The sequence below is a fragment of the Furipterus horrens genome, unplaced genomic scaffold (genome assembly GCF_987537825.1).
Source record: "Furipterus horrens unplaced genomic scaffold, mFurHor1.1.pri manual_scaffold_12, whole genome shotgun sequence".
In the NCBI taxonomy this organism is placed as follows: domain Eukaryota; kingdom Metazoa; phylum Chordata; class Mammalia; order Chiroptera; family Furipteridae; genus Furipterus; species Furipterus horrens.
The window spans coordinates 17668122-17684384 of record NW_028327182.1 but is presented as its reverse complement, the minus strand read 5'-3'; positions in this window follow the sequence as shown (position 1 = coordinate 17684384).

The following is a 16263-nucleotide window of genomic DNA, read 5'->3' as shown; positions in this document are numbered from 1 at the left end:
TCTGGATTAGTGCAGTGGCGATAGCTAACTTTAGAAAATTATGATAATAATAAGCCACATTACTTGAGGAAGCTTGCTTTCAGACAGCTAAACATCACCAGAACCTATTCACAGAACAAGGCAAGCTCTTCCGAAAAAGAGGAGCTATAAAAATGGGAAGCCCTTGAAAATCAAAGACCAAATAATTATACAGTCAGTGAAGAAGGACCTGAGGGATATAAATCAGTCAGCTCGGCTACATCCACACACAGGAAATAATTACAGTGGAGAATTTTTAAAATTAAGAAACACAATGATTGATGGCACAATCTCGGAACATCTAACGTAACTAGTTTTGGGTATTTACCTGACCTAATGTGTTCCAGACCAATTAAAATATGTCTTAGTTTCAGTGATCTTTAGAGAGACTATAACCTTCCTCATAATCTATTCATTGCAAAAAAGCTTTTTATACATGTGTAGATATAACTATGTATGTGTTATGTACACAATGAATAAAGTCAGCAAATAGTAGCACATAAGAACATTTCTTAAGAAACTTAAGAAATTCTTCAGTGTGTACTTTGCTACACACTTCATATACATAATCTCACAGCCCTATAAGGTGGGGCTATTATTTCATATCTTACATTTGAAGAAACGGAGCCTTAAATCTTTAATTTCTTGCTCAGCCTACAGCTGGATTTTAAACTCATACCTGTCAGATTGCTGAGCCTTAGCTCATAACAATAGAGAAGAACAATACAGGGGTGGGTAAAAGTAGGTTATATTACCAGCCATCATTAAAAGATAAATCATTAGTATGGATATGAAATAATAACAATAAGAAGATAAATAATTCAATAATAAATAAATAAATAGTAATACAAGAATGAACCAACTCTGTTTCACATACTCTCAACTGAAAATCTACTTTTGCCAATCCCTCTTTAAATTATAATTGAGAAGAGCATCCTGGAATTCAGGGTCAGATAGACTAAGTTAGAATTCTGACCCTGTTCTTGACACTCTCCTATTTAAAATTATTCAATAGGTTAGTTCACTTAATCCTCACAATAGCTCTGTAAGGAAAAAATAATGATTTTCATGAAGGTAAATATGAGGAGTGTTGGTGATGATCCTGAAAATGGTGAGGAGTAGGATGGTGATGGTAGTAATGAAAATATCCATTTTACAGATTAGAAAAAATGAGAATCACCTGGCTAAATGAGAAACCAAGTTAATCTTGACTAGAAAGGCTCTGATTTTAATCACTCAACTATAAATCCTGGAACCTTCTTTCTTCATCTAAGTACTGTTGTTCAGATCTCAGGTGTATTAATTTTTTTAATTGCTGTGTAACAATTTTTCTTATATTTAGCTGTCTAAAATATATTGATCATCTTGCCATGTCCATGCACCAGGAGTCTGAGTGCAGCCTAGTTGGGTCCTCCACTCATGGTGTCACCAGGCTGCAAATCTGCTGTCAGCTGTACTATACCCCCATCTGGAGCTCAGAGTCCTCTTCCAACCTCACATCATGTTAGCAGAATTCAATTCCTTGTGGTTGTAGGACTGACATTCTACTTTCTTGATGGCTGTGGCTGTCAGTCAGGAGCCTCTCTCAGCTTCCAGAAGTCTCCACATTTCTTTGCCAAGGGGCACACTGGTAGACCCTCTCACAATATGGTAGCTTACTTCTTCAAAGCTAGAAGGCAATTCTCTCTGACCTGTAGTCTCTTTTAAAGAGCTCACCTAATTCAGCCTGGCTATCCAAGATAATCTTTTTGTTTACTAAAAGTCAACTGATTAGGATCTTTAATTACATATGCAAAATCCCTCCATGTTTGCCATCTAATGTAATATAATAACGTACAGGAATAACATTCTATCATCTTTGCCCTATCCTATGGATAGAGGTAAATTACTGGTCCCATACTCACTCAAGGAGAGGGGATTAAATACAGCTGTAACTCACTGGGGTTCATCTTAGAGCTGTGTCTACCACATCAGCTTTAACATTACTTCTTTAGGAGTTCTTTGCTGTTCCTTACAACTGAATTACCCTCCAACTCCCGTGTCCTATACTTTCTCATCTTAGAATTTTCCCCACAGTATTGTTGTGGTTTTCTCCATGATAGCCAGAGATTCATCTTGTTTACTATGGTATCCCCAACATCCATCTTAATGCCTGACATTTTGTTATCATGTGATAAACAGGAGCAATTATTATTCAAACAGTGTTTCTTCATAGATATTAGTGCATGTCAATAAATAAGACAAATATTACATATCATATTATCTTTTTGTATTTTATATAGTTCTCATAATTACCCAGTATTTTCACAGACATGTATAATAACCCAAAAGTCTACATTATCAGTTATACTTCAATAAAGCTGAGGGGAAAAAAAAACACAAAAATCTACATTACACTGACAATAAATAGAAGAAACATGATACTTATGCATCATCACAAACAGCAGATATCTTTTCCTTTTCTTTTTGTATTAAATTTATTGGGATAACATTGGTTAATAAGAATATATAAGTCTCAAGAGTAGGTTTCTATTCTACACGATCTGTATATTGCATTATGTGCCCAGCATCCGAAGTCAAATAATCTTCCATCACCATATATTTGGCCCCCTTTAACCTTTACTATCCCCCTATGCCCCCTTCCCTCTGGTAACCACCATACTGTTGTCTGTATCTATGAGTTTCAGCTTTATATCCCATGGATGAGTGAAACCACATGGTTCTGAACTGACATTTCACTTAGCATAATATTATCAAGGTCTTCATGTTGTCACAAATGGCAGTATTTCATCTTTTCTTATGGCTGCGTAGTATTCCATTGTATATATGTTTCACATCTTTTTATCTAATCATCTGAGGACACTTTGGTTTTTTCCATGTGTTGGCCACTGTGAATAGTGCTACAATGAACATAGGGGTGCATATATCTTTGTGAATAAGTTTTTTTCAATGATTAGGGGAGGGTAGGAACCCAGAAGAGGAATTGCAGGGACATAAGCTAACTCTAGTCTTAATTTTCTGAGGAGCCGCCATACAGTTTTTCATAGCGATTGTACCAGTTTACATTCCCATCAACAGTGAATGAGAGTTCCTTTTTCTCCACAATCTCTACACTTGTTATTAGTTGTCTTGTTGATAATAGCCACTCTGACAGGTGTAACATGGTATCTCATTGTAGCTTTGATTTGCATCTCCCTGCTAGCTAGTGAAGTTGAACATCTCTCCATATATCTGTTAGTCATTTGTATGTCTTCTTGGGAGAGATGTCTGTTCAGGTTCTCTTCCCATTTTTAAATTGGATTGTTTGTTTGATAACAGCAGATTTCTGATTCATTTATTTTCTCACTGATTTCTGATAGAGATATTATCATACTTGCAATGTGAATTATATATTCTAGTTTTACAATGCATTATTAAGAAAGAAAAATTGCAAGTTAAATCTTTTGGCATTAAATAAATGGATATGGATAGGGAAAATAGATTTACCTAATTAAAGACTCAAAAAATAGTCCTAAATTCAGGGTTAAAATGACGAAAGTGCAAACCATGAAAAGATAATATTACCACAATGTTTAAAAAAATACCTACATACAGAGGCATCAATAGGGAAAACAAAACAGAATATTTTATATCAAAGTAAAGGGCAAAGTTGAGGTTATATAAAAAAGAACTGTATGGGGGGAAATGTTTTAAAGTTTTAAATCCACCATGGCTTACTGGAGATAAGAAATTTAAACTACTATGGAAACTTATCATTTACTTAAAATCCACAAGTCTATGTCTCTGCATATTAAATTTGATAATGTAACCCCTGAAAAGCATATCCAAGAAGCATATTAAAATTATAATATTTCCCTTGAAAAGCATATCTCAACTTTTCATGTGTGGAGACACAGAATCACATGGATATTTTTTCAGGTTATAGCTGAAACTCCTTCAAGTTTCAACTCTATTATTTCAGTTTTTATGCTTGTAAAGAACCATAGCATGAATAATATTTTGGGAGCCTTTGCTCTGTTTCTGGATGAGTTTATCACTGGGGTAACCACACAAATATGCCAGCTTAGTAATTACTTAAGACTGAAAAAGACATGTTTAGAATTTGGAAGACATTCAAACTATCACCTATAGTGGCCTTTCAAAAAAGTTCCAAGGAGATTCCATAACCAGTTTATTGCTCCATTAAGCAAAAATATATCTTTCCCTGACATGGCTTCAAGATTCTCTATTAGTGAGGGACCTAGCTGCAATATCGCCCCCACCAAAAAAAGGAAAAAAAAAAAGCTCATAAATCATGTTCTGGGCTGTTCAGAGGGAAGAGAGGAACAAAAATGGAGGAAAAATTGGTTTGGTCCTTTAAAAGGTCAGATAAGAAGTAAATAAAAATAAGAAACCAGGCCTAAAATAAGTGTATCTCTTATTTTGTTCCCTCTCTGTGCTTGCAGGCAGACCCAGGTGGTATATGCTCTGTACCCAGCTGCCTGTGCTTGGCTGTCGTAGTGCAAAGAGCAAGAGACAGGAAGAAGCACAAGGGCCAGCAAAGCTTTTGCGGGCAGAAGAGAAATTAGCAGGATAATGATATCTCAGATCTATATTCGTCAGCTTCTTACAGTAAGCTCTGCTTCTTCTGTCTATTAATAGTTGGCACTTCTGCAGATCTGGCGTGCAACGAGAGCAGATGTCCATTAAGATGGCCTGAGGGCCACAGGAGCCTGGAGAGTTTCCTGTCCCATCAGGAGAGGTCACGTGCCCTTTGTGCCCTGAGTTCCGATCACTCCAGACATGCCTGTGCTCCTCTGCAGCACATCCTAGGAGGAAATTTGATGTCTTTTGCACTATCCATTCTAACTGCTCAGCATTTCTTCACCTGCTAGCATGATGCAATACCCAGCATAGGGGCCTCCGTAAAGATTTGTTGAATTAATGAATGGAAGTCAATGCTCTAAGTTTTTTTCTGCTTAAGCTTATTTTCACTCCTCAGGCTACAGTGTAAGGCCCTTTTCTGCCATGTGTGTTAATGATTTCCCTCTGAATGCTTGAGGACTTTGCCTTCTCCTGCATACCTTATACTAATATGTCACAGTACTCTTTCTGAAGGCCTTCCAGAATTTCTGTCACATGTACCCTCCTTTCTACTCTTACTGCCTAAAGCAGTATCTGGCATGTAGGAAGTGCTCAATAAACAGCTGCCAAATGAATGAATCAATAAGTGAAAGAATATATTGCCACTACCACATTTTCTTTCCCAATTGCTGTGAGAGGTCCTTCTTTGGATCTACTGCTTACATACAGATATTTAATTCTAAATTGCATTAGTCTTTATTCCCCAGACATGCCTAGATTTGTTTTTTTCCTATTGTTTACTCCTTCTTGTTTGAGTCCTCATGTTTGAGTCCATCTGTGGACTTCCTTTTTATTCTCCAAAGCTTAGTTCAAATCTCGCTTTTTCCAGGAAGCCTTCCCCAATTCCCTTGGCTATAGTCTCCCTGGTACCAAACTCTGATATTGCTGAAGTTGATCCTCTACTCTAGCAATTTTTGATCGGTGTGCCCAAAGAATTTTTAAAGCATACAATACCTGACTACTTAGGGATACTGACCTCTTTTCCCTTGGATCATCAAACCAAAAAAATGACAACAATCAACACAACAATAGCCATCCATTGTGAATGAACCAAAATTATACCTATTTTTGTCAGATCAGCAAGAAATATAATATATATTCTGGTGTGCCAGAATTTAGTAACTAGCTTATGTGTGCCATGAGATGAAAAAGCTGAAAATCACTTCTCTACTCCATTAAGTTTTCTCACAAAGGATCCTTAAAATTAAATGTAATGAGTAAAATTTTATTTTAGATTATTCCAGTATTTTATGTTTAAGATGAAAATGACTTTAGATTTAATCACAGATATTTGGAATATTTGTTTGAGGCTGCTTGTCCTCTAATTAAAGCAGAAGAATGAGAAACTAACTATATTAACTTGTTCCAAAAGTCTGATATTTACTCTCAACATTGTATAATGACTAAAAATCCATTTAAGTTGATAAATAGATTAAAAATCTATTTTTGAAAAGGAAGTAAGAAAACACAGTAAGAGTTGTAAACATTTGAGGCAATGTATTAATTGGTTGAATTTTAATTTTAAAAATAGCTTTCCAAATGCTAAATAGACAAAGAACAGTTAGCACAGTACTCCATGGTTTCAAAATCACCCAATCAATTCGATCAGTGAGTATTTCTTACAAGATTTGTAAATGACATATTCAACAAGGGTTGTTTTTTCCCCCAAGATAACCCAGTTAAGTTTGACAGCTTGTTTACAATAGTACCCTGAAGACACAGTCTACGGTGCTCAACTATATAAATACACATTTGAGATACACACCCCGGCTCATAACATTTGTTAAATATCTGAAACATGAAGTCGATCTGATCAGTGTGTTCTTTGTATCTCTTTAAATAGTGTGAAGGGAATGGGTCTCCAGACCTTACAAGTGTATCTACAAACGCCTACTTCACTTGGCACGTACCATTGTGGAAGTCAGAAAATAATTCTGAGAGCTCAATAAAGTAAAAAAGATAGTGGATTCAAAAAGACATTATGAAAAATATGAGAAATATGGATGGGATGGGGAAATGGTCCTCTTCTAAGGCATACCTTTTCATGGTCTAAATTTCTACCCTAAAGAACTCATCCCTTTGAATCAAAACATCCCATAGGAATGCCCTGTTAAAATGTAAAATAATTACCTGGAATATTAATATAAATCAGCTATTGACATTCTGGGTTTACAAGAAGGGGCAATAACATCACTGAAAAGCCATGAAGAAGGGATTTGACTGAAGACTTTTAATAACAATAGTGACAAAACACAATGTTCATAGCTCTAGTTCCCACTAATTTCTTAAGTATGCCAACTCTCTTCAAATTTGAAATATAACTCTGGAAATTCCACAAGAGGGTTTTCATTTGTACATCACGAACTTCTCCTGGTTACCCCATCTTGATCATCTTGTAGCAACAGATCGCCAAAGGGACCACTGTGCTCTGAGGACACCAAGGGCTCCGTGATGGAGATCTCTGCCATCCACAGATGTCAGCTCTGCTGCCAGTGCATTCAATGTTGTGGTGGCCGATGCCTGATGTGGAGGTATTATAATTCACATCTTTCTTGGAAACCATGTTTCCTCTCAGCCAAAGCTCTAGACAACCCATGCTTCCTATATCTTCAGCCATAATATATCAGCATGTTACAATTTTGCTCACTATTTTATTTTAATTCCTGTGTCCCATTTTATTTTCATTGATAATTCCATAAGGAAATATACAAAGAAAAGAAAAGAAAAGAAAAGGGAAAGAAAAGAAAACCTCGCAAACGATTCTATCAGGTTTGGGAAATTGAACCTAGTTGAGTTCTTATAAATTCTCCAAGCATTAATTCACTATCTCTTCTAAGGTTTTGATCTTTGATTACCTCTAAGCTCTGTTTATTTCACTATATTCTGTTTAGAAACCATTTTCCTTGATGAACAAAATAGAGACAATTGAATTTAAGTGTAGCTTGGCTCTTACTTCGATATCTATTATCATAACATCTTTGAACAGCAGACACCTAGCTTGCCTTTCCACATTCCTTATAGCCACTTTTGGTGACCTTGAACATTTATAAAATTTTACCTTCTATTGATCCACAACCATTCTGACTCAAACTTTATAAGTCTTCGCCTAAATTCAATTCTTTTTCTTGGTCATTAGCTCTTTCTGGCTTATTTGATATATTAAAAATTCTGAGCTCATGAGGGAGTTAATTTTATAGCTATTTTGAGTATTTTGACCTTTAATCTCATTTCCTTCTCATTTAAATTAGTCTCACTTTCACAGTCAGAATTATATATTTTTAAAAACCTCTTATTCCCTCTAAAATCATATCCCTTTAAAGAGCGTATCATGGGATTTCTCTAGCTTTGGGGATCTGTTTGTTATCAGGGAAAGAACACAGACTTTAGAATTTGAAAAGTCTGTGGCCAAATTCTAGCCTGGCTAGTGCAGAAGAGATGATCCATAAATACATATCGAGTAAGTGAATAAGTGAATGACTCATGATCTCAAACAAGTCATTTAATCTCATTGGGTCTCAGTTACCTCACCTATAAAATGGTGATGCAAATACCTTTTAGAGCCCTGTTGTCAAAAGAAGATGGGCTATAAGATCTTCGGGGGCATTTCTAATGACAGCACCTTTCTTTTTAGCCTTGCACCAGTTCTGGGTTTACTCTGGGATTTAGGTATGCTTGTAAGGATGGCTGTCCTTTTGGTTGGCTCTCTTAAAATTTTTAAGCGTTTATTATTTTTTTAATTTATATATGCATATACTTGTAAGACTCACCAGGTTTACAAGCTTTGTTAACAATCAGCCATCATTATCCTTTTCCCCCACCATCCCCAACTTCCCTTTTGCAGAGGTAACCATCCACTTGTAATATTTTTAGCTGATTCTGCTATTATGACCCTCCACACTTCTAAATACCATGCTTATGTTGCTGCTTCTTAATGTTTCCAATTCTAGACATTATCTGTTGACTTCCCACATGGAATGTTAGTACCTAGCACTCTTTCCTTTCTTCCTCATGTCCTGCCCTCATAATAAAGTTATTTTAAAATGTCTGATTAGGTCCACATTCAGTATAGACATTATTTTGACTCTACGTACCATTCAAGGCTAAGTCATGGGATAAGCACTGATTGCCTAGCATTTCCAGCCATTTTAAATTATTTATGGCCATTAAAATCATCTAATCTCTTTGTCTCTTGTTTTCTATGTTCTTGTCACAGATTCACTTCAAAATCAACATGTCCAAAATGACAGCTTCTCCCAGTCTTGCCTCCTCCAATTGCTAAAGTCACCCTTACCTGTTCTTTTCCTGCACCTCTCATACTTAATCTTAAATCGATCCTCCCATCTCCACTACACCAACTGGTCCAAGCCCTTACTTGCTTCACTTAAATTTTGTCATCGAGTTCCATAACTACTACCTATTCCCTCGTCCACTTTCCTCCCTCTTCAATCCAGTCATCATACTCACAGCTAGGATCCATCCAAAAATCCAAACTAGACCATATTGTCCCACTATGTGAACTCCTCAATGCCTTTTTATTTGTGTTTCATGGGAAAAAAAAAAAAAAAAAAAAAAAAAAACATTAAAGGCTCCCTCTCTCCAGGCCCACTGGCCTTTTGTCAGTTCCAAAACACACTAATCCCATCAGACTGCTGGGCTTTAGCTGTGCCTTCTGCTTAGAATGTTCTTCTCCAGATCTCTTCATTGCTGCTCCTTCTCACTTTGTAGTTACTCTTCAAGGCCCAGTCTGCTCTATATAAAGTAGGTTCCACCTAGAACTCTCCATCTCATCACTCTGATTATTTCCTTCATAGTGCCAGTAACAACAATTGTGGTTTTTCATTTGTTTATTTTGCTCCTCACGATGTAAACTCGTTGAAAACAGGGGCCTTGTCCCTTTTGACCTTCATTGTACTCCCAGCAGCCAATATCACACATAATATTTGAAAAAAAGCTTAATTGATACCTAAGGACTGTGTTGGAACATAAGGTATGACCAAATGTTGAAAGTTTTTATTTTAGAAGGACAAATAAACTGCTATGGTTCCCATGCAGATGTGATAACTGCGGTAGTACAATTAATTAGATTCAGAACTGGGGTGAAGAGAAAGGTAGACCAATGATTGACAAGCATGATGTAAGAATCTATCCTGTTCAACACCTTTGACAGTCACTTGCATGAGGAGTAGAAAACATCCTTTCCAGGTCTGCATTTGATACAGGAACAGGTGGGGTAGCAAGAGTTCTGGAAGACAAAGAGCGTTTGGGGTAATCTAAGGCAGCTGGAGTGACATCAGGGTGGATCTGCAAAGATGCTGTTCGAACTGACAAGGGCAGATAGAACAACTGCTAAGGTCCAGGGAATCCTCTAACTGTGGACAGGAAGGGAAAGCAGTGACTTACTAATGGTTTGTGAAGTGTGGTTATTGTTCTTTAGGAAGAGCTCACACAACTTTATTTATGTATTGCTCTGCTTACTGTGACTAGGGACAGTCTCTGCCTATAAGGAGTACGCAGTCTTACTTTTAGCTGCAACAGTTGAAGAGCAGGCTCCGGACACAGGTGGGTGATAGTATCTCCCTGTGATCCTCTGCCTGGTAGTGCCCACTTCTGGGTGTCATACTTTGGGAAATGTTCAGTCTCTAGGATTTTCAGAGGTGAGACAGCCAGGATAGCAAAAATTCCAAAAGTGAGAGTATATGATAAAGAATGATTAAGGGAGCCCTGGCTGGTGTTGCCCAGGGGATTGAGTGCTGGCTTAAGAACCAAAGGGTCACCGGTTCAATTCCCAGTCAACGCACATGCCTGGGTTGCGGGCCAGGTCCCCAGTTGGGGGCGGGTGAGAAGCAACCTCACATGGATGTTTCTCTCCCCCTCCTTCTCCCTCCCTTTCCCTCGCTCTAAAAATAAATAAATAAATTCTTTAAAAAAATTTTTTTAACAACAGAAGGATTAAGGGAAAGGGAGCTGTATAACCCAGGAAGGTGGCTTATCTGAGAGAGCCAAGAGACTGCTCACAGATTTTAAAAGTGCTATGTAATAACTGAGACAGTCACTTCAGGATGTTCTGCGTGACATGACTGGGGTGCACCAGTGAAACCCACAGGAGGGAGACTTCGCCCCAAGGCGAGGTATGTTCTAACTAAGAGCTACGACTTCTCTAGTCTAATAAATGGATGACCTCCCCAGCAAAGGGGTGGGCCACTGTTCCTGGGATTTGCAAGCATATCCAGCATGACCTGGATAAAAAGGGCAATGTTGGGTTGGTACCTCTGAGGTACCTTCTGACGCCAAAGGCAGGGATGCTAAGTCAGGGAAAGTCCACCGAGGCCCGACCAGGATAAGCCTATATTTAAAGACAAGTGGAGAGCGTCAGTTAAGTCACTTTCCTGTTTGTACTGAGATTTACTTTTGTGCTCTTATTCTCTGTGGAAACAGTGGAGTTGTCGCCTGCAACATTCCTCATAAAGCTTTCCTATTATCATTGATCAGGCTACCTGGCTGGTGATCATAAATGAATAAACAGATATAAATTCCCAAATAAGCAGACACTGAGTTCTGTTTTTATATACATCAAATGGTATTTTTCTCTGCTACATCCTGCGATAGCAGAAGAGGTTAGAAGTGAGTAGATCATTAGGAACATTTTTCCTAATGAAGGGAAATAATGAAAATGTGCTTTTCTGGCAGCCTTTAATATTTCTTATTACCAGCCCCCTCTCCCCTCTCCCCTTTCTCACACGCGCACACGCACACACACACACATGATACAATTTCTCCTCTTCTAGTCAATTAATATGTCTAAAGTGCATAAACTGATATCTTCATGCTAGCACTCACACTAACTTGCCCTGATAAAAATGTTTTTATTAACAACCTAAAAATTTAATGAAAGCCCTATTTTTAAAAAAATATATATCGACTGCTTCTTTTACACTAAATTTATAATGAGCCTTTGGGAAATTTCTGAAGTTCTTATTCACGTATTAATTCCCATTAACTTAAAGGCTAAAACGCAAATAAAAGTAATTTTGGTCTTTAGAAAGGGCAGGGCTCAAAGTAAAAGAGAATCCCTGACGCAGGATGTTTTCCACGGGGAAGTGAGCTGTGGCCTTCTTCTGGTTTCTAGCTCCCTCCCTGCTAAGACCACTGCTGAGCTCCAGCGAGACTACTGGGGGTTTCCTGAGGAGCTGGGACCACCACTCCATAGTACACGTCAGGAGCTGCATGAGGTGTTGAAAAGCCTGGGATGCACCAGTGAAACCCGCAGCAGGGAGGCTGCATTCCAAGGTGATCGGAAAGAAGCAGGCTGAGGTCAGGTCCCAGTTATGTCTTATATGAGCTTATGAAATTATGGCAACATGAAAATTGAGGTGTGTCACAGAAGCCACATAAATGAGGAGTTAATTGTGGCGGCAAAGGCATTTTCCTGATCCTATATCCTGCTAATGTTAGAAATACCTAAGGGATTGGCCAGCTCCATTTATAAATTGGCAAAATTGACATTATATCCACTTTCAAGAGAAGAAAAATACAGGAGAAAAGTCAGAGGGTTTCTCCCAAAATATGAAGTTCTGAGATGCATGAAATACTATCTCACAAAACAAACAAACAAACAGCTATTATGTCCAAGAAGCAAGGATAATATCAATGTTTCCCCAGTCCTGGAATAATCTGAAATGGAGCTGGAACAGTGTTCTTGCTTAGAAAGGAAGACACCCCTCCCCAAATGCACAGCCACACAAGCATTGCCCAAACATTACATAAGGACAAATGGCAGAGTGAGGATTTGAGCTGGCATTTGAAAGCTGATGCTTTCCTCCAGCATAATAGCCTCATAGAAGGAAGATGCTGACAGCCATTCTTCATCAGCTGGCCTCTGGTCACTGTGGCTCTCTGATTGTCCTACAGGAAGCTCTGTCACATGAGGGGAAGTAATTATGTGCCCAAAGAAGGCAGAGAATGTACTCAGGATGCTTACAGCATGGGAAGGGATTACAAGGAATAAGCACTGTGTTAGAACAAGTTTCTGGCAATCCACTCTGTCCTGGTGGGAGGGCCCCTACACAGCCCTGCAGGCAAAAGGCTTTCACTGCTTTACTTTGTGGCCCAGAGAAAAGCAGGCAGGAGAGAAAGGGAAGCAGAAGCAAGCTGAGGAAACACGCCAAACTCTTATGACGGACATGAACAATGGTGTAGGGATTGCCTGAGGGAGTGGGGGGTGCTGGGTGGAGAGGGGAAAGGGGGAAAATTTGGACAACTGTAATAGCATAATCAATTAAATATAATTTAAAAATTTTTTTTTGATTGAAAAGCCATAGATTCTACATATTAGAAACAAACCATTGTAAGCAGGGGCAGAGGGTCCAACTTGCTGGTCTCAGGTCCTGTGCGAACAGGAGCATAGAGAGTTCAATTCCTCCAGGATGTTAGAGTCGAAAGGCCTCCTGGTGCAGGTGAACTCCACAAAACAAACTAACAAACAAGAGGAAACAGAAGACTGGTATTTTTTAAAACGAAAAGCAGCTACAAGTTAAATGGTAGCTTTGGGAACACCAGGGAAAAGCAAAACATATACAAGCTTAATTAAGAGAATGCAGATGAAAGTGGGGTGAAGCAATTAAATATTCATTATACATCCCATCAGCTATGATTTTAAAAAAACTCAATCGAAAGATTCATTAAAGAAACAAAACTTTAAAAATTAGGAATGTGGAGGAAACAAGAAAAAGCAAACAACTTGTTCAAATTGAAACGTTAGTATCTGTAAGTGACGAGTGTTCCAGCGGCCTTCCATGTATCTGAATGGTTTGCAAGTGACAGAGCAGAAATTTATGTAAGTGAACAGAGTGGGTCATGGCAGGTGTTGCAGACAAAAACCGAACAAGAGGGTATTTCTATGTTCAATTCAATTCAGTTTAATCCTTGATAAACTGAATATAGAAAATTCTGGAATAGAGAAGAAAATAAAACAGACCTAAGAAGTAAAAATGATGACAATAATAACAATTATAAAAATATTTTGTAAAATGTTCACAGGCGTATTTTAAATTTATTATTTATTCCTCATAACTAAGAAATAGGTTCCATTATCATTCCCATTTTAGAGGTGAGGCTATGAAGATTCAGGGATAAACTTGTTCAAAGTCACAATAGTATTAAATGGCAGAGACAATAATTGAATCCTATATCTCTATGACTTTAGTATTTGAACTCGAGTTTTATGTAAAATTTCAATAATTGTGTATTGTGTGTGTCTTAAGTTTCTCCTCAAAAGCTCTCTAGTACATGTATATTTAAAGTCATCATTTCTTGTTCTTCTCTTCAAAAGTTATCCTCCAAAAAATAGGTAAACTTAAAACTGTAACATCATCACACTTGTGGGGGAAGTGGGAGCAGAGACACCTAAAAGATGGGCAGGGAAACTGAGTTATGAATTTATATTTTAAAAGACTGAGAAAATTTTTCTTTGATTTGCATTTTCATCTGAGCTAATTGATTCTTTGGAAAACTCAAAGTATTTCAAAGAGACAGCCTTTTCAAGTTCAGCCAAATCTCAAGTTTCTTCCCAGATCACTCACACCACATCTCTCTAGCTCTCCCAAAATATTAACATGTAATCTTCCCCCCAGCAAAGGATCAAGTGAGTCATGGTACCTAGAACACAGTGCTTACTGCGTGAGAAAGATTGATCCCCCTCCTCCCACCTTCCCCGCTGCTGCACTTTGGGACTTGCTATTTCAACAAATCAAAGATAAGTATTTGCAAATCATGTGGTGCTCTCTGCGTGCATCTGATTCAAAGAAACACTCTCTCTTCCCATAACCATCAATAAGCTCAAACCACAAAAGGCAGAATCCAGAGAAGATGGACACCCAAAAAGAAAAGAAGAATGCTTCTACTTCAGAGGTTCAAACCATTTTGGCAAAGAGGCTTCATGGGAAGCTAGACTTCCACTTCAGCGTGGTCCCAGATACACTCCAGCAGTTCCTCTCTACCCCTCTTTCATTAGGAGGAAGTGGTGGAGGGCAGAGCTACCCCACTGTGTCCAGGGAAGACCCAAAGTTTTTAACATTGTCATCCAACCATAAGGTGCCCATGAAATTAAAATAAGGCAGAAGAGTGAGATCCAGCATATGGGATTCAAAAATTCAAGTAGCATTTTATTTATTGCAGATGCTCACCTCTGTGTCTAAGTTATTACATATACTCCTCTCCCAGCCTCTCAAACAGAGATCCTAAATCATCATCAGCCCTTCATGGACCCAACACCTTTATCCCAACTTTGGCCACTTCTGCACAGAATCCTGCTTGAGTACAAGTATATTAACTACTCTCAGGAATTAGTGTTTCCATCAGCTGAAAGAATTAATCTTATTATTGGGTGATGACAGTGTGTTCATCGACTTTAATGGACCAAGGAAATCCAGTCTGTTAATCTGTGCACTTGGCCCTCAAAGCACTGAGTGTGCTCTTCCCAGGAATCCATTCCCTCCTGTTTCCCTTTGGGAGCCCCTTGACCACTGAAAAGCCACCCCCTCACACACACACACAGAGAAAATAACAACATGATTTAATCATCTGTTGTGTGCCTTACCCCCCAAAGATACTGCTCTTGCTAGTCTACACTTTTTCCAGGAGCCAAAATAAATGAGTACATTAACCTGGTTTATTAAATTAAGCAATGAAATACATTCAAGCCTTCTTCCTTCTAATTCAGCTTATGTTTTTCCTTATGTATTTACTTATCATTTACTTCAGTGCCTTCAGAAGTACACATAAGCTAGTCCAACAATTTCACAAAATGAAATAGCTGTAATAGGGAAAAATTTTTCCCTGAGATTTCAGAAATTCTAGGTTTAACCTCTTTGATGTTCCACCCACCATGTTGAGTAGTTCATCACAGCCCCCCATTTTTCTTATTATATATAGTTTTAATACCCTGAGAAATAAAAGTGCTGAACTCTATCTGATATTTTACTGAACTCCTGAACTATTCTGAGTTAAGTATGACAGATGCCCTAATGCTTGAGCCAGGGAAGTTGTTCTTTTAGTTCACACCCGGAACATTTCCATTAAAAACCAGAGACCTCAGTTCTAACCTTGGCAATGCCTTTGCCATGTGATTAATTATTTTTATGTGCACTGCAGTCCATTAGGGAAGTGTCAGTGTGCCTTAGAACTCAGATGCTTTTACATGGGTTATTTTGCCCACTTTATTTTTTCCTCCTCCTTCATCCAGCAAAATAAAAAATCACATGCCCTCTACTTTTATTTCAGGTATTTTTAAAGTTATTATATTTTACATTTTAAATTGGAATTCCATTTAGTATTACTCTCTTGAAGGATTCTATGTTAGTGTCACTGAACTCATTTTTAAATAGAAAGTTAAAATAGGAAAATGTGATCAGTAATCGGGACAATTATTTAGAAATAATTTAGAAAAAATAAGTCACATACAGAGTCTTTTTGTCATTTTGAGGATCGCTATTTATGTCAACAACATGATCTGCTTCATATATTCCCATAGGTCATTGAACTATGTTCTTTGGAACTTTTGCCTATTCTGATTCAGTGCTGTTACAGTCACTTTGGAAATGCATTACTGAGTTGAATCCCAGGATA